The sequence below is a fragment of the Lathyrus oleraceus genome, chromosome 2 (assembly GCF_024323335.1).
Source record: "Lathyrus oleraceus cultivar Zhongwan6 chromosome 2, CAAS_Psat_ZW6_1.0, whole genome shotgun sequence".
NCBI classification, from domain to species: domain Eukaryota; kingdom Viridiplantae; phylum Streptophyta; class Magnoliopsida; order Fabales; family Fabaceae; genus Lathyrus; species Lathyrus oleraceus.
Window position 1 is genome coordinate 172,062,791 of NC_066580.1, and position 19,030 is coordinate 172,081,820.

At 38.0% G+C, this 19,030-nt stretch overlaps 1 pseudogene; it reads left to right on the forward strand.

Moving 5' to 3' along the window:
* Positions 1–255: 255 nt before the first annotated feature.
* On the forward strand, positions 256–7,138 carry LOC127122470 (DEAD-box ATP-dependent RNA helicase 15-like; annotated as a pseudogene).
* The last annotated feature ends 11,892 nt before the right edge of the window (positions 7,139–19,030 follow it).

Sequence of the window (19,030 nt, forward strand, 5' to 3'; positions counted from 1 at the left end):
ACCTAATAGCAAAAGGTTATGAAAATTTTTGATTAAGAACATGGTCATTGAAACCACAAAAGAAACACATTTGAATGGGTTGAATTAACCAATTAGAAGTATGTACAAAAATGGTCAAAGTTGACTTAAAGATTCAATTCAAAATGAGTATTATGAAAAGAAAGTTGGAAATCAAAGGCATATGGCCTAGGTTTCTAGTTTTGAAAACAAGTCAAATGTTTGCACAATATTTTTTGGTTTTGGGTTAGCGTGAAGATGGAGGTATAAGGAAACAAAAAGGTGGGAGGATGAGGAACAAAACTACGTTAGGAGTTCCTCTCTTGAGATCATATGTAGATGATCCAAGTAAGTACCATCCTTTGGAATAGGCAACAAGCACAAGGCCAAAAGCAAGAAACAATAAAGAGGAAACGGAATGCAGATCTATGAACTTATATCCAACTCCAAGCAACATAAAGGAAACAGAATGCCAATATATGGACTTACTTCCAACCCCTGAACAACAAAACGGAAACAGAATGCCAATAGCTGGACTTATATCTGACTCCTAGCAACAAAGATGCATGAAAAGCAAACACATGAGAGGTTCACAAGTAATCAAACAAGTAATCAAGCAAACACATCAAAATGCAATCATCACACTCTATATACAAACAATAGGCTCAAACAAAAGTTGGGCTTTAGTCAAGAGGGGTCATATCAACCTCGACAAACAAGCCAAAACTGTAGGGGTGTTCTGAAGCTCTTAACCACTAACATTTAGAGTTAGGGTGAAGCTGATGAAAGGTAATGAGGATGAGACCTCATGCTCTTAACCCTGGCCTGGGTGAGCTCAAATCAAAGAAAATGTGGGGATCCAGAAAGAGGGACCCTATTCCACCTGACTGACTTTATACAAAGATCTTGGGTTATGTTCAAGAGCATCAGCACGTAGTGCGAGCATAATGAACGACTCACTGAATAACAGGGGATTGATTGCTAATCCCTTCTATCTGTCAATTGCATCTTCACTTAGGAGGACTTATCAAGTAACATGCCTCACTTGGAGGTCTTTAGCACAAATGTAAACAATCACAATCATTGCCTCTTAAGGAGGACTTCAGCCAAATGCCTGCCAAAAAGGTGGCAGGACTTCCAGACTACATGGAGAAAAAGAGTGGCTACCTAAGTGGTGTATCAACCACACTCCAAAGCAAAGCTCAAGCAAGAGCTAGCAACTAATGTACTTGTACAAAAGCCAAACAGTTAATATTGTATTCAGAAAAACCAAACAGACAACACAATGGAACTTTCCAATATCTACACAATGCAAGTCACAAGTGCAAGCACTCAAGTGAGTTCATCACATCAATGGACCTACAACACAACAAGAGTTAGTAATCAAAGCAACTTGCATCTCAAGTAATGAGACCAAACCAACCATTAGGGCTAAATGCTCAAACCTGAAACACAAAATACAATTAGTATGTGTACAAACCACTAGTACAAAGACTAGGTTCAAAAGCAAGTCAAATGACCAAAACAGAAGTCAATATTTCACATGAAGCACATTCAATCAAACAAGAAAGAGTCCTCAAAAGGACCAAAACCAATTCATAAGGCAAAGCCATCAAATGATCAAGGTAAAGCAAAGGCAAGCAAAGTGATCAAAGTTGGACATCCAAATTAGAAAAATCCAAATCAAAATAGAAATGCATCCAATGATCATGAAATTTTTATGCAAGCTACTCATGTTATGAATGTTCATCATGCAAAAAATCAAAACCAGAAGAGATCAAATGGTGTATGAATGAAAATGCACAAATGCAAGGCACCAAATGTTACACCAAATGTCACACTACATGTTCATGTGTCCAAAACAGTGATGGCATATGATAAAAATCTCAAACCAAAGCTCAAACATCAAATCACATGTTAGGATCCAGCATGCCAAATTTTAAGTCAATTGGATTAAACATGAGCATTTCACAAGCAAATGAATGTAGCATATCAATTTGGCATCATGTTCAAACAAAAATCACACATTAAAAATCCAGCATCAAACAATTCATGAAATAAATGCTAAAAAAAACTAGACATTAAAACAAGAATGTGAAAAAAAGTTTGGATCAATTTGGATTAATCTACTATTATTAGTGATTTTTTTAAGTTGAAGAAATATTATGAAATAAAATGGCAATGGAGGGAAAACAAAGTTTCAAATAATATCAGCATAATACACTAGGCCAGTATCGAACCTACGCATCCAAGGACCAAGCTCTTATCAAAAATTAAGTTCAGAAACACACACGCGAGGGATCGAACCCACGCAAGGCCAGGTAAGTGAGAAATAAAAAAAAATCAGAAACAGCATGTGCCAGGTTCGAACTCAGGTATGGACGGTTCAAGGCGCGTTCAAGCCAAACCCTAAGGATTGAACCAGACGGCCGGAACAGTGTTCCGGTCGTCTTCTCCGGTTGAATTCCGGTGACCTTCATCAAGAAAAATTCCAGAAATGGACGCGTCTTATATGGTTCGAAAGCTCCTTCCATGAGGATCACAAATATCACATTCATTTGAATTAATTATTCCTAAAATCTCCAGATCGAACAAAAACATATTGGATCTCAAAACTTGAATTCAACCATACAAGCTCAATTTTCAGCCAAATCAAAATATAATTCTATCAGCATGTTCAGAGAAGCACGATCTACACATTCATGGCAATAAAAAGGAAAAACGAGAGGTTCGAATTTCCACTTACTTGAACTACAGTGTTATGAATTCGTGGCTTCCAGCTCTCAAACCTTCCAGATCTTCTCCAATAATCCTCTAATGAAGCTTTATGCAAGAATTATCTACTGAAACAACCTGAATCAAGCTCAATTTTCAAGATCCATCTTCATGTTCAAGCTTTGGATCTGCACGATTCTGGACTGAATTGACCAAAGTAATGGTTGATTCTTGCTCCAAACTACACCAGGATCATGAATCTACAAAGAAACTTGGTGTTTGTGTGAAGAATTTTGAAATTCGAAGAGAGAGAAAATTGAGAGGGAAATGAAATTTTGATCCAAATTCTGTTATTCTCCCCCAATTGTGATTAAGATTTGGCTTATATACCATCCCTTAATCATGCTGAAATTAGGATTAGGCTTTGGTTAATTGAGATTAGAGAGATATGAGGTGAAATGAAAAATACACAAGTGTGCTTAGCATGTGGTCATGTGCACGTGAACAGTACCATGCAAGGGTGCAAATTCACTTAAAATCATCCCATAATCAACATGGAATGATCAAATTGCTTGTATGATCCACCAATTTTGAATTGTCAATTTTCCCTCCAAAATGCATATGTATGGAAACTTGATCATGTGAACTTCTTTCATGCAAGGAAATGATTCATTTGTAAAGTATTGGTCACAAGGAGTATTTTGCAAAAAGAGTGGACCAATTTGGAGTTTTGGATCAAAAGTTATGCTATGTTGAACTTCCATATACACTTTGTGATCATTTGGCCATAACTTCTCAACCATTCATCAGATGATCATGATATAGGACATTTTGAAAAGAGGAGAGAAATATCTTCAACTTTTATGTTCACCAAAAATCCATTTTAATATTATTTGATGTTTGAAAGTCAAGTTGAATGTGAACCAAAAACTTGCCATTTTTGGAAACTTTGAATTACAGGTCACTTTCCATTTTTGGAAACTTTTGCTCTGGCTTCAAATTCTTCAAGATAGATGTTTGACATGATGAATAGGCCTTATATGCACATGAATGAGGTGTTGAAATTCAATTCCCCAACTCATAGCCCTCAGTTGACTGCACAGTTGACGTGTATAGTCCTCAGATGACCTGAAAATGCACTGATGAACTTGGGTCTCTACCACTTGGTAAATTTGCTTCTAAATGAAACCCTAGATCATATAAGCTCTTTAGAATGATCAAATGGTCTTCATCTCAAGGAAAACCTCATCTCTTGTACCAAGGATTCACTTGATGTGCTTGACCTGTTGACTGCTTAAGCTGCAAGTAACAAAGGTTAATGACATATTTTTGTGCTTTTTGGTTAGCAAACAAAAATGAGAAAAGCAATGATATACAATGCAAACATGCTTGGTGATCAAGAATCACTCTCAAAGAGATCCCACCCAAAGGTAAAGGAAGACAAGATGCTCATTGATCCTTGAGGCTATGCAATGCAATGTTATGATGCCATGAGGGATCTTAGGGTCAAAAATTGGGGTCTTACACATGCATATTAAAGCGTCTCAGCACTTTGTATATGTACGTACTCTGACTTAGGCCAAGCAGTTTTTGTGATCTATCTCTATAGATTATGATTCCTAATATATAGGCTGCTTCACCTAGGTCCTTCATAGAAAAGCATTTCCCCAACCAAGACTTTACTTGTTGCAGGTTAGGGATATCGTTTCCAATGAGTAATATGTCATCTACATAAAATACCAGGAAAACGATCATGCTCCCATTAACCTTCTTGTAGACACAAGGCTCATCTTCGTTCTTGATGAATCCATATTGTTTTACTGTTTCATCAAAACGAAGATTCTAGCTTCTGGAAGCTTGCTTCAATCCATAGATTGACCTTTGTAACTTACACATCTTTTGGGCTTCTTCTGGTATGTCAAATCCTTCAGGTTGTGTCATGTACACATCCTCAAGAAGATTCCCATTAAGGAAAGCAGTTTTGACATCCATCTGTCAGATTTCATAATCATGATATGCAGCGATAGCAAGTAAAATCCGAACAGATTTAAGCATTGCAACTGGTGAAAAGGTTTCATCATAGTCAACCCCATGAATTTGTTTATATCCTTTTGCAACCAGTCTTGCCTTATAGGTATGTACCTTACCATCCATGTCAGTCTTCCTTTTGAAGACCCACTTGCATCCTATAGGGTTGACTCCTACAAGAGGCTCTACCAAGGTCCAAACTTGGTTTGTGTACATGGAATCCATTTCAGATTTCATGGCTTCTAGCCACTTCTCAGACTCGGGACCAGTTATGGCCTCTTGGTAGGTCACAGGTGTCACACCCCAATTTTGACCCTGAATCGCTGAATTAATGCATTCATCATAGCTATTGCATGTCTACATAGCATACCATGCATTCCATACCGCATAATGCCTAGAATATCAGTCGAAATAATTTTTTGGAATTACAGGCGAACCGGTTGAATTAATCAAAGGATGTGCATTAAACCAGTGAACAAAATTTTTTAAAATCAAGCTTCTAGACATCAATTTTATTAATCTACGTTTCGCGTAGTTTAATCTGGTATGCTCGATTTATTTTTCAGCTAATTTTTCGGCCACCTTCTTAATCAGCTCAAGCCTGTTTAATCGGTCAAAATTTATTTCAAAATTAAAAGAAACGCTGTATTTTTCCAATAAGTTTATTTCACACTGATTATTTTGGTACGTTCAGTTTAATTTTTCGAGCGATTTCGCACCTGATTTTTATTCAGGTTAAATCCGTTTATTTTCATTATTGTGTCAGAAAAATCAAAAAAATTAAATAGGTATAATCATGCTCTCATTTTAATTTTATCATGTTTATATAAAAATGTGAAATTTTTTAATTTAAGTGATTTAAATTGATTAAAGCTTCTAGAAGGGATATTCTAGGCATTTTTGATTTGGTTAGCAATGTTGTGTTTCTTTGGTCCAATCGTAGCCTTTAATTCAAATTAATCAGTGATCCCAATTGAAAGACACATGGATCCCTATCCTCAATTATCCCTCTCAGCCAATGGCCCTTTGACACATCACAAAAAAAAGTTAAAGAAGCACATAGTAAAAAAACCAACAGATGCCTAGGATAAGGAAAGGGCATTCTCAACGTCTCTCTTGAGTCTCTCTCCTCTCTTGGACTTCTCAAAAAGACAAAAAAATAAAAAATCTCGGCTACTTCCAAAAAAGGACTCCAACGTCTCTCTTGAGGATCTCATTAAGAGATCCCTCTCTCTGAAAACGGAAGCATAAAAAAATAAATAAATAAAGTGAAACCGCATCTCCTTCACAAAAAACCCTGCATCCACCTTTAAAACCCTCGACCGTCAAACCTCCGCCGCCACCCCTCATCAACCCTAAACTCTAATCCGCCTCCACCCACCTCCTTCACTCCACGAAACCTTTCCTCTTCCGCCTGTATTCAAACCCACACGCAAACCACAACTTCATCATCTTCCACGCACTCACTCTCCGCCGCCACCCCTTTTTCTTCTTCCAAACCCACTGCCGATGACCCTTCATCGTCGTCACATCGCTCCATTTCATTTCCTAAAACCCAGAAATTAGATCTAGGGTTTTCATTTTCGAGAAGGAGAAGCCGCTGGATCTTTGCGCTTTCAAAGAAAACATAGAAAATAAGTGAATTGAAAGAAACTGAGGTTTACGAGGAAGAGCTCATCGACTATGAAGAGGAGGATGAAAAGGCCCTTGATTCTGCTAAACCTACTACCGAAACCGTCAAGAAGGGTTACGTTGGGATCCATAGCTCAGGATTTCGAGACTTCCTGTTGAAACCAGAGCTTCTTCGAGCCTTTGAAGATTCGGGATTTGAGCATCCTTCAGAAGTGCAACACGAATGCATCCCTCAAGCAATTTTGGGAATGGATGTCACCTGCCAAGCAAAATCTGGCATTGGAAGGACTGTTGTTTTTGTTCTGTCAACACTTCAGCAAATTGATTATGTTCCTGGTCAAGTTGCAACACTTGTTCTTTGCCACACAAGAGAACTAGCTTATCAGATTTGCCACGAAGTGGAGAGGTTCAGCATATTTCTTTCAGATATAAAAGTTGTTGTTTTTTTTTCTATGGTGGTGTCAACATTAAGGTTCACAAAGAACTACTCAAGAACAAGTGTCCCCACATTGTTGTTGGAACACCTAGGAGGATTCGTGCCCTGACTAGAGATAAGGACTTTGGTTTGAAGAATGTGAGGCATTTTATACTCGATGCGAGTAACTCTCGATGCTGGAGCCTTTCAGCATGTTTCTATTATGTCATATACTTCAAAGATCACCTCTCAACAATCTCCTTTCATCGTTGGAAAGCCGCTACTCCAACAACAACCATCACTCTGTTTCTCCGTCATCTTCAAGATCTGCACCTGCGGTATCGCAACTAGAGGTCGCACTTCAACTAACAGCTTTGGGAACGATATATTGGATTCACGTGACTTGTTGATAGCATTCCGAATCACACTTTCTTTCTGAAGTAAGCAATGAGTGATAACCATTTGAGTTTAATACTGTTTCTTTTAAGATTACTTTATCAATTTTGTTGATTTGCGAAAATATATCATGCTGGAATTTGCTTTGGATGTGCTTGGTTGTTGCTAAAACTGACGGTAATATATCACTTTTTTGGGGGGTTTTAAAGAAAGGGTACTTCTTTGAGGGAGTTTCTTTTGGTTGTTATCATGCTTTAAGTATTATTTGTTTAGTTTATTCTGATGTTGTTTGAACTTTAAGCTTGTTTTGCGTTTTGGAATTGTGGAAACGTATCCTAGACTTTTTATTTGCATACATATTTGTCATACTTAATAGAAATTAGTGGAAATGAAATACTGTGTATTGCCATTTTCTTTTTCAATTTTGTCTAGGTCTGTGAATCATGTATCTACATTACAAGGTTTTGAAATGGATTATATACTATGATTATTACTAGCCATTATTTTCAACTATGATTTGGATTTTTTGTTGATTGGTTTGGATCACTAGTTTTGATTTTTGTAGATTTTAAGTGGTATAAACATTTGTTTTGTAAATATAAATTTGTTTTTGGTTTCTATTTCGTTCCATTTTTAATCGGATTCTATATCCGTGGATTCGGCAATTTGATTCCGTTATGCCACCCAAGATACAATACATCAATATGACATTCTAACTCCGTTGTTACTATGCCTAAACCGGTTTATGAGCACACGTTGACCAATTCAACTCTTTTTTTTTCAACATTGTCACTTATTAAAATTGATTAATTGGATAATTTTGCTAACTAATTTTAATTAACTTAATAATTTGATTATTATTATTATTTTAATCAAATAATTTTGATAATTAATTTTAATTACCTTAATTAGACAATTCAATTGAACTTTAAACATTTTTGCCAATTAAAAAGGGATCGATTTATTCCATATTCTAATATTCAAAACCTCTTCTTAATAAAGTTGGAAGAAAAAGATTACCTGGAGGGAATATCCAGTCGTAATCCCGAATATTGGGCTCAAGCTGTAAGAGCTTGTAAGCCATAAATATTCGTCTTCTCTCCAAAACACCTATGAATATCTAAACCATTTTCTTAATAAAGTTGGAAGGAAAAGATTACCTGGATGGAATGTCCAGTTGTAATCCCGAATATTAGGCTCAAGCTGTAAGAGCTTGCAAGCCATAAATATTCGTCTTCTCTTTAACACTCAAATATTCAAATCATTTTCTAAATAAAACGTGAAGAAAAAGATTATCCTGGAGGGAATATCCAGTCATAATCCCGAATATTAGGCTCAAGCTGTAAGAGCTTGCAAGCCATAAATATTCGTCTTCTCTTTCACACTCCAAGATTCAAAACCTCTTCTTAATAAAGTTGGAAGAAAAAGATTACCTGGAGGGAATATCTAGTCGTAATCCCGAATATTAGGCTCAAGCTGTAAGAGCTTGCAAGCCATAAATATTCGTCTTCCCTCCAAAACATTCGTAAATATTCGAATCATTTTCTTAACAATAATGGGAAAGAAACAGACTGCCTGGGTGGAATGTCCAGACGTAGTCCCGAGTATTAGACCCAAGCTGTAAGAGCTTGTAGGTCACAAGTACTCGTCTTTCAAACTTCAAAATACCTAATTCCTAACTTAATACTTTTTCAATAAGATGGAAATGGAACGTGGTGTATACCACGCACTCCTGAGACTAGGATTCGAGATGTATATCTCGCTCATCCAAGTTCTCGCCATCACTCAAAACACATCAAACCAATCAATTTCTTTTTCTCGCCGCCGTGCGATTAACCCTTCAAATCTTTTCTCAAACGAAAGGTACTTTATTTCAAAACAATGCAAGGCAATGTTTTTCCACCTGTTTTGGGTAGTCCAACAATGTTTTCATCGATTTGACACAAAGTAGCTTTCGCTAAAATCGACTAACAAACAAACATTTTTCTATCCAGAACTACGTAAGCCTTGATTTCTCTTTTGAGATACGTAGGAGCAGGATTTGTAAATCTTGTCAGGCCCACTAATAAAAAACTTAGGTTTAGTCCTTCGTTAAAAAAATCCAAAAATATTCTCCTTTCTTCTATTCTTTCTTTCCCACCTAATAAACTGAAAAGCCTAACTAACATTAACGCACACAACTAACCTAATGGTTCCCGTTGAGTACAACGGACGTGCGGGGTGCTAATACCTTCCCCTTGCGTAAACGACTCCCGAACCCTGATATTGGTTGCGATGACAGTATCTTATCCTTTCTTTTGTCTTGGGTTTTATCGATATTTCCCCTTTCCTTTTTAGGAATAAATAAAGTTCGGTGGCGACTCTGTTCAGTCCATCATTGCGAGCGCACGATTGCGTTTCGCTAGGTCGTTTTCTCATTTGAGGTGCGACAACAGGCTCATCTTGATCCATGAGTAATACATCACCTTGATCTGTTATGAGATATCCATATCTCTCAGGTAGGTGACATATCCTGCTTGACCTACGCTGGTCTTGTTCTACTTGAGAAGGTTGCTCTTCCACAACTACTTGTGTTTCCTGCTCTAATTCCTCCATAGGTGTATCGATGCTTTGTGATTCTTGAATTTCTTCAAGCTCTACTTTCCTCCCACTAATTCCTTTGGAAATAAAATCCTTTTCTAGGAAAGCTCCAGTTCGAGCGACAAACACTTTTCCCTCTGAAGGATTGTAGAAGTAATACCCTCTTGTTTCTTTAGGATACCCCACAAATAAGCATTTGTCAGATTTGGGCTCAAGCTTAGTTGAAATTTGTCTTTTCACATAAACTTCGCAACCCCAAATCTTCATGTAAGACATATGTGGTTTCTTACCACTCCATATCTCATATGGTGTCTTCTCAACCTTTTTGGATGGAACACGGTTAAGTGTGTAAGCTGCTGTCAACAGTGCATGTCCCCAAAAGGAGTTTGGAAGATCGGCGTGACTCATCATGGATCGGACCATGTCCAACAGGGTTCGATTTCTTCTCTCAGATACACCATTCCATTGGGGTGTTCCAGGAGGAGTGAGTTGGGATAGGATCCCACACTCTTTCAGATGGTCATCAAACTCTAGGCTTAAATACTCACCACCTCGATCTGATCGAAGAGTTTTAATATTCTTACCTAGTTGGTTTTGTACTTCATTCTTGAATTCCTTGAACTTTTCAAAGGACTCTGATTTGTGTTTCATTAAATACACATAACCATATCTACTGAAATCATCAATAAATGTGATGAAGTATTGAAAACTTCCTCTGGATGGTACGTTCAGTGGTCCACATACATCAGTATGTATGAGGGCCAAAAGATCATTAGCTCTTTCACCTTTTCCTATGAATGGAGACTTTGTCATCTTTCCAATTAAACAAGATTTGCATGTCTCATATGATTCATAATCAAAAGAGTCCAATAGCCCATCCTTATGGAGTTTGGAAATGCGCTTCTCATTATGTGGCCTAATCGACAATGCCAAAGGTAAGTTGGATTTAACTCATTAGGTTTCATCCTTTTAGTATTAATGTTATAAATAGGCATTTCAAGATCAAGGACATATAGTCCATTGTTCATTTGTGCAGTAGCATAGAATATATCATTCAAATAAATTGAACAACAATTGTTCTTTATTATGAATGAAAAACCAAACTTGTCCAAACAAGAAACGGAAATAATATTCCTGCTAATTGCAGGTACATAATAACAGTTCTCTAACTGAATTATTAAACCACTAGGTAAAGTCAATACATAAGTTCCTACGGCTAAAGCAGCAACCTTTGCTCCATTGCCAACTCGTAGGTCGACTTCACCTTTTGCCAAATCTCTACTCCTTTTTAGTCCATGCACATTTGTACAAATGTGAGAACCGCGTCCAGTATCTAATACCCATGATGCAGAAGTAGATAAATTAATTTCAATAACAAAAATACCTGAAGTTGAAGTCTCTACTCCATTCTTCCTATCTTCCAGGTACTTTGGCCAGTTCCTCTTCCAGTGTCCGGTCTTACCACAATGGAAGCAGGTGCCTTCTTTTGCTATGCCTCCACTAGGCTTCAAAGCAGCAATAGTGGGTTTGGGTTTGACAACTTCCTTGCCCTTCCCTTTATCATGTTTGAGGATAATCCTCATGTTTCGGTACCAATCCAGAAAATTTATCCCAGACAATCTTTCCTTCTCAAGGATTGATCGCAAGATGTTGTTAGAGGTGTTTGTTGTCATGGTAATCTACATAAGGATTAATGAAAATATAAGTATCATTGACATATTTAATTAGGCCTTTAATTAAATATGCCCCCACTATTTTACTCAAAATAAATGACCCTCATCATCTGATTCGGAAAATCCCGTTGGAAGATTTTCTAGTGGGTCGAGATCCATATTTCACTTCGTTCTAAGTCCGCGTAGGCGGATTACACAAAACTAGGTTATTTAGGTAGGAACTCCTTCCAATTGTATCTCATACAACTCTCGAAAATTTCAGTTGGGTGAATAACTCCTTATTCCAATCCATCATATGGATCATTCCCAACTCTTGCTTCTAAACATATTTAATATTACTATAATTAAGTTTGACCCATCGTTTTAGCAGTTGGATATTACAATTATCCCATCGCACCTTACCAATATAGAAAATGCACCTCGCGTAGGCGAAACCTACATTATCCGATACTAGTCTTGATGAATGCTAAAACTTGGAAAGTAACCATATATAATATTATTATAATTTGTTTAGTTAAGCTAGACTCATTGTTTTAACAGTTGGATATTACAATTATCCCATCGCACCTTACTAATATAGAACATGCACCTCGCATAGGCGAAACCTACATTATCTGATACTAGTCTTGATGAGTGTTAAAACTTGGAAAGCATAAACTTAATATTTAATTTGATGGAATTGCAATTTTTATGATCTCACTGGCTTATTTATCATATAAATCGTCTCTCACATGCATCAACATACATTCACATGCATCAACATACATACATACATTACATTACATAAAGAAACTCGTTATGGCCCCTAACGATCTAAGCTTATCCAAGCAAGATCTTCAAGGTTGTCCTCCTTTGGCACTGACTTCTTTGCTTTCTTCATAACATTACATTACATAAAGAAACTCGTTTTACATACGAGGGAGTGAGATGAGAAAAGAAGTTACATTGAGAGATTAAAAGAGAGGCACGACACGCAGGTCGTATTTTAAAACCCAAAACAAAATAAAGGAAAACTCAGGCCATAACCGATCACCACAAGACAATAATAAACACATTATTATTATTATTAATTCTTTTAATTAATTAAAACCAAATTAAATCTCGACGACTGATCACATTACGCAGAGTTAGCCGAACGGGTGAATTTTGCCTTGCGTTAACCGGTTAACCATATGCGTTAACCGGTTAACACTGTTTGAAAATCTGTTCATAATTTGTATTCTGTTTTGCGTTAACCGGTTAACCAAATACGTTAACCGGTTAACACTGTTGAAAAACTGTTAGAAAGCTGTATTCCGTTTCGCGCTAACCGGTTAACCATATACGTTAACCGGTTAACACTGTTTGAAAATATTTTAGAAAACAGTATTTCGTCTTGCGTTAACCGGTTAACCATATGCGTTAACCAGTTAACACTGTACAAAAATTTGTTAGAAAGCACAACTCTTGTGCAGTAACAACCCCAATCGCATAACTCTCTGACAACACAACCCTTGTGCCGTCACTAACCCTGATGCACCAATTTCAGACCGTCAAACACATCTCGATTGTTGATTCAGTATGATTGATCAACACGTAATTGCTTCACCATACTAATGTCGGATCAAGAAGCAAACGACCATTGATCTCTTAAAGGAAAACAACCATTGAGTGTTTGAATGAACGAAACAAGAACACTATATCATATATAATGTATTTTGCATCAGGATTACTTATATCAAATATATAATTTGATCGATCTCAATTTAATCTTTGATTCATTCTGTTTTAATCGTATTAATACGGAAAATAAACAGTTATCAGATTCATGGTTTCGTAAGTGGCTCTGATACCACTGAAGGAGAATTGCTATCCTAGGCACAGTGGAATTTAAAAATTTCTCCATTTAGTGATCCTTACGAATGGGCATGATCAGTGATAGAATCGTTACCTCTTGTGGCGATCACGAACGTTGAACGATGACAACGTCTCTACTCAGTCCACACGAACGGATTCCTTCAATCTCAGTGTTAGCTGCTACGAATGAACGCTTTGAGTGAGAGAGAGAGAGAGAGAGAGAGAAATGAAATTGCAAGCCAGTGTTTTAATGCTTCTATCCAAGGGTTCTATTTATAGAACCATTTGTGTGGGCTTCAAGCTAAAAGGCCCACTTAAGTGTATCTGGCCCATATCTCATAATATGCCAAAATCACTTAAGTATTTGGTACCTTACCATATTTCGTATTCTACTTAAGTACACCGTACCTAACGATGTTCTATAATTCACTTAAGGAAACCGTACATTATAGTATTCCTTAATTACTCTATCTCTCATCAATCTGTCCTTTGTGTGTGACCCTATAGGTTTTCGCGGCGTTGGCAATTATATTAAATCACGTATTTAATATAATAAACAGTGAGCGGTATCTAGTAACACATCACTGCTACCCAAGACACGAAAATGTCATGTGATCTGACAAGTCCTTCTGTGATAATAATTATGTGTATAATTACCCTTTTGCCCTTATGTCTATATTGAACATAAGGCATAGACCGTGTCATCCTTGTCCAGTTCAATATTGGGCCCATAGACATTTAACCTGTTACGCAGGATGGGCAAATTCCATCTAGGTCACTCATGTCCCTCAGCATGCTTCGTGGAGTACCCATCAATTGTCTTTATGGTTATTCAGTTACGGACAATGTTGGATCAACAATAAAGCACTCGACTCTACATCTAGGGTCCATAGTGGTTTCAGGTCGAAGAGTGGTATACATCGTTATCACCATGAGAATAACTTATGACACTTTGCATAACTTTCTATATAGTATTCTCATAGCGGGTCAATCCGGTATAAATATTACTCTTAATATTCATACCTATGTTTAAGACTTGATAACTCTTTATCCATGATCCATGAGATATGATCATCAGTCTACAAACATAATAGTCTCAATGCTTTAATGTTATCCCACTTCACAATAAAGCTCGACTACGGATACTTTAAGAATAGTGTCCTTATGTTTAATGTGATCTCATGATTAAGTCATACTTGATACATTAAACGGACTAGCTATTCTAGGGACTTTATTAAACAAACATAATAAAGAAAAAGCCTTTTATAATTAATAAATAATTCGATACAAGTACCAAAAGCATTGGCCTCTAGGGCTTACACCAACAGGAGTTATGCCAGAACATCAACATTCAGCATCACAATTCTTCCCCTTATTGTCCTAAGATGAACGGTGCTGTTGAGGCAGCAAATAAGAACATAAAGAAGATTGTGCAGAAGATGGTCGTTACGTACAGAGATTGGCATGAGATGCTACCCTTCGCCTTGCATGGGTACCGTACTTCAGTACGTACATCGACCGAGGCAACCCCTTACTCCCTTGTCTATGGTATGGAAGCAGTCTTACCTGTTGAAGTGGAGATTTCTTCTCTAAGAGTCCTGTTGGATGTCAAGTTAGATGAAGCTGAATGGATTCGGACAAGGTTCAATGAGTTGAGTCTTATCAAAGAGAAGCGAATGGCAGCCATTTGTCATGGGCAGTTGTATCAGAGTCGGATGAAGAGAGCCTTTGATCAGAAAATGCATCCTCGATGCTTCCAAGTTGGAGATTTAGTGTTGAAAAGGATCCTTCCTCCTCAGACAGATCACAGGGGCAAGTGGACTCCTAACTACAAGGGACCATATATTGTCACTAAGATTTTTGATGGTGGAGCCTTAATGCTTGCAACTATGGATGGTGAAGACTTCACTTCCCCTGTGAACTCAGACGCAGTTAAAAAATACTTCGCATAAAATAGACCTGCTGGACAATAAAAGGAATAGTCCAGGAAAAAAATGGGCATCCCGACGAACCAAGAAAATGAAAAAGGTTCGGGAAAAAGTTAGGGATTAAAAATGAAAAGATTGTACACCCGCTAAGTTGAAAACCTGAAAAGGCAACTTAGGCAAAAATGGGTATCCCGGTGGATTGAAAACCCGAAAGGGCGATCCAGGCAAAAGTTAGGGATTAAGCGAATGACTCCGTTCTGAGTAGTTCTGAATCTCATCTCGTGTCGATAACTGGAAGCTTTCGAAGGATAGGAAACAGTCCAATCACTTTCTTTCAGAAAGCTGATCATCTGGAGGGTCTTGAAGACAAGCTAGTCATAGCAGAACTGGAACCTGATAGAAATTCATTTCACATTGCCATTAGATTAATTCCTATTTTTATCTTTTGTGCGATTACCTCTTTCCAGGGATTGCTTCCTGATGTAAATGCCTATTCAGAGGCCATTCAATCAATAAAATCATGTTATTCAGCATATCTTTGTTTTCATTTTCATTTTACCGTTTTGTTTGCAAAAATGACGTCCAAATTTTTGATAAACATTGCATCATGAAACATAAGAGATTTACGGGTACATGCTTAATAAACATTTAAAATTGCTGTAAATTTTAAGTACTTTGGACCGTCTATTCAGAACAGGTACACTCGGGGCATTTCCTCAATGTTCCCAGCAGACAATCGCATATGTTTTTCCTCAACAGTCGGAGTTTGGTATCTTATCCCTGCAGAGCTGGTCCAAGCGATTGGATTTCTTCAATCCCCGGCAGGTTCTCACCACTATACTCCCCCAAGCATGTGCTTCAGATTATACACTCCCTAGTAGAGTTGACAGTGCCAGACTGTATATCCCCAGTGGAGTTGACAGTGCCAGACTATATCTTCCCAGCAGAAGCAGCTGCTCCTCAGAGCTCGATGCCAGATCGATGATCTCGAAGCTAGATCCGCGGTTTCTTTCTTGAAACAGAACCTCGGTACCGTATCGGTGTTTGCTTCCCCTGCTGAGTCGTCTCTCTCGTAGATTTTGGTTGCCAGAACCACTGACGCTTTCCTCAGCAGCAGGCTTTCAGTGCCATTCTCTCCCCAGTCAGAGTCTCGGTATTTTCTTATTTCCAGAACACCGTGTGGCCAGTCATTTCCCCACGGAGTTCATTGTGTTGTGCATCTCCAACAGCAAAGTCTGGGTCAAGAAGATTGTAATCATTTCCCCGGCAGAATTCCTTGCCTCGGCTTGGCATTCTCCCCAGCATTTCGCATCCCTGCATGTAGAATCATATTGCATTGTATCCTCCCAAATCGTGTAGCATTTCCATTTTCATGGAGAATTACGCCATTGAAAAATTCAAACTTACGCATGTACACATAAGACATTCTCGGTATCCCAATTGATAAACCAGAAGCTTGGTTCCAGTGCTCAGACTGAAGGTTGTTCATGACTTATTATCCCCAGCATAGGTCGTTGTCCCACGTTCCGCCTCAATTATCATTTTCCTTATTTCTGCCGATGCTGACAGGCATGAATGTTTTCCCGGGGTTCAGACCGAAGTGGCATTCAGGCCAATTTTCCGGTATTCAGACCGAAATGGCATTCAGGCCAATTTTCCGGTATTCAGACCGAAGTGGCATTCAGGCCAGTTTTCCGATATTCTGATCAAAGAAGTTTCCGACGTTCAGGTCGACGCAAGTTGTGGCATTCAGGCCAGTTTTCCGGTATTCAGACCGAAGTGGCATCCAGGCCATTTTTCCGATATTCAGATCGAAGAAGTTTCCGACGTTCAGGTCGATGCAACTTGTGGCGTTCATGCCAGTTTCTTCCGGTATTCAGACCGAAGTGGCATTTAGGCTAGTTTTTCCAGTATTCAGACCGAAGTGGCATTCAGGCCAGTTTCTCGGTGTTCAGACCAATGTTTAATAATCTCGTATCTTCCGATGCTCAGATCGAAGTTATTCCCAATATTCAGACTGATGAGCGGCATTCAGGCCATGGTTATTTCTGTGTTACCATTTATTTTGGTATTCAGGCTAACATTCTCTTTTTCGGTGTTCAGACTGATTCTCACCGTACCAGACAGATTCTTTTTTCAAGACTACCTCTTTGCCGATTCTGACATGCATTGTTACTTCATTTTTCACTTCAATGTAAATTTCCGGGTTTTTATTATATTCAATCCCTTGATAGGTCGAAAGTACGAAAGTTATTGATATGTCCCTTTCGGGTCTCCAGTTGGTTGAATAGGGGTAGCTGTAATACCCCAAAATTTGCCCTTCACTTTTCTTGGAAGCATGGGATTGTGTCTTACATTGCATTAGCATCATACTAGGTCATACTCATTGCATACTACATCAGTGACTTGGGAAATCAGGGTTTGATTGACCACACCTTACCCAGAAAGAGCCCACACAAAGCAAGACTGAGAATTGAACTTCATTTTCCAAGCATACAAGTCTCAAGGGTCTCAAGGAGGTCCGAGTGTCTTATTATGGTCCTCAGTTCATCAATAGAAGATTCAGAGCTCCCAGAGTGTGCATCTGCACTTAATCAGAAATTAGGGTTTCATAGTTATCTGCAACAGGCAATGTTTGGTGGGAAGAAAATGGGGCTCATTCATGTCATGATTGGAGAGGCATCTTGGTCTAGGAAGACTCATAGTTATCTCACAAAGATCCATTGGCAATCAGTGCAATCAGTGCCCGATCAATTTTGCCCTAAAACTAGGGTTTGGTATAAAATTGGTTTATTTCTGATTCCTTGGGTGAATCTCATTTCCATGCCCCTCCATATGTCCACAAGGGTCTACATGCAAAAAAATCAGCTCTTTATTTGAGCCAGAGGTGCTTCAATTGATCAATGGAATCAAGAATCACACAGTTTGGGAAAAGTCAACTGTGGGGCCAGAAAAGTCAACTCCTGACATTTTGAAAGTGGAATCTCAAAATTCATGCCTGAGGGAGCCTACATGTGAAATTTGATCAAGGTTGGATCATGGATTCATCATTTAATCAGGAGTTTGAAAAATTACTAAATTTGGAAATAGTTGACTTTCCATTTAAGGCAAGTTTTTATGGTTTTTGCACCCACATTAAGCCCATTTTCCACCAAGATCCAAGCTCCATTTGAACATTTCTCCAACATCAAAGTTGTTCCTCTTGTTCAAAGCTTTCTAGAGATATAAAGTTTGTTTCATTTAGATTAAAATTGAGAAAGTTATGCTTGGTCAAAGTGAGACATTATTTTAGAACACTTAGAAAATTTTCTAAGTCTAAAATTTGCAAAATTTGTCAAGACTTATGGGCCAGTTTTCCTGCACTTCAAGGCATCTTTTGAAAATACTTTCTTCATGAAAATTGTACCTTGACATGTCCTCTTTCACATCCTTTTAGAATGATCCCATTTGGATCATTGGTTTGAAAGATACACTCATCTAAAGTTGGTATCATAGACTGAATTTTTTGACAGCATTTAGGCCAAACTGGCCCAACCATTTTGCAGCTATGGAACCTGAACTTTATGGCCATTTTTCACCTCTTTCCACTTATCATTTCAACTTGTGTTCAACATGAAAAATGTTAAGCTTCATGCCCTCTTTCTACTGTTTGCATTGCCTTGCCATTTGGTTACATGATCATGAAGTTATAAAGCCTTAAAGTCACCCTGTTGGAATATTTTTATGTTGCAGCCAAACAACCAAGTCAGACCACCAAAAATGACCAGCCTTGCATTTCCTCATTTGGCCATTTGCTTTATGTTCACTCACTTAAGTTTTGCTACAATTAG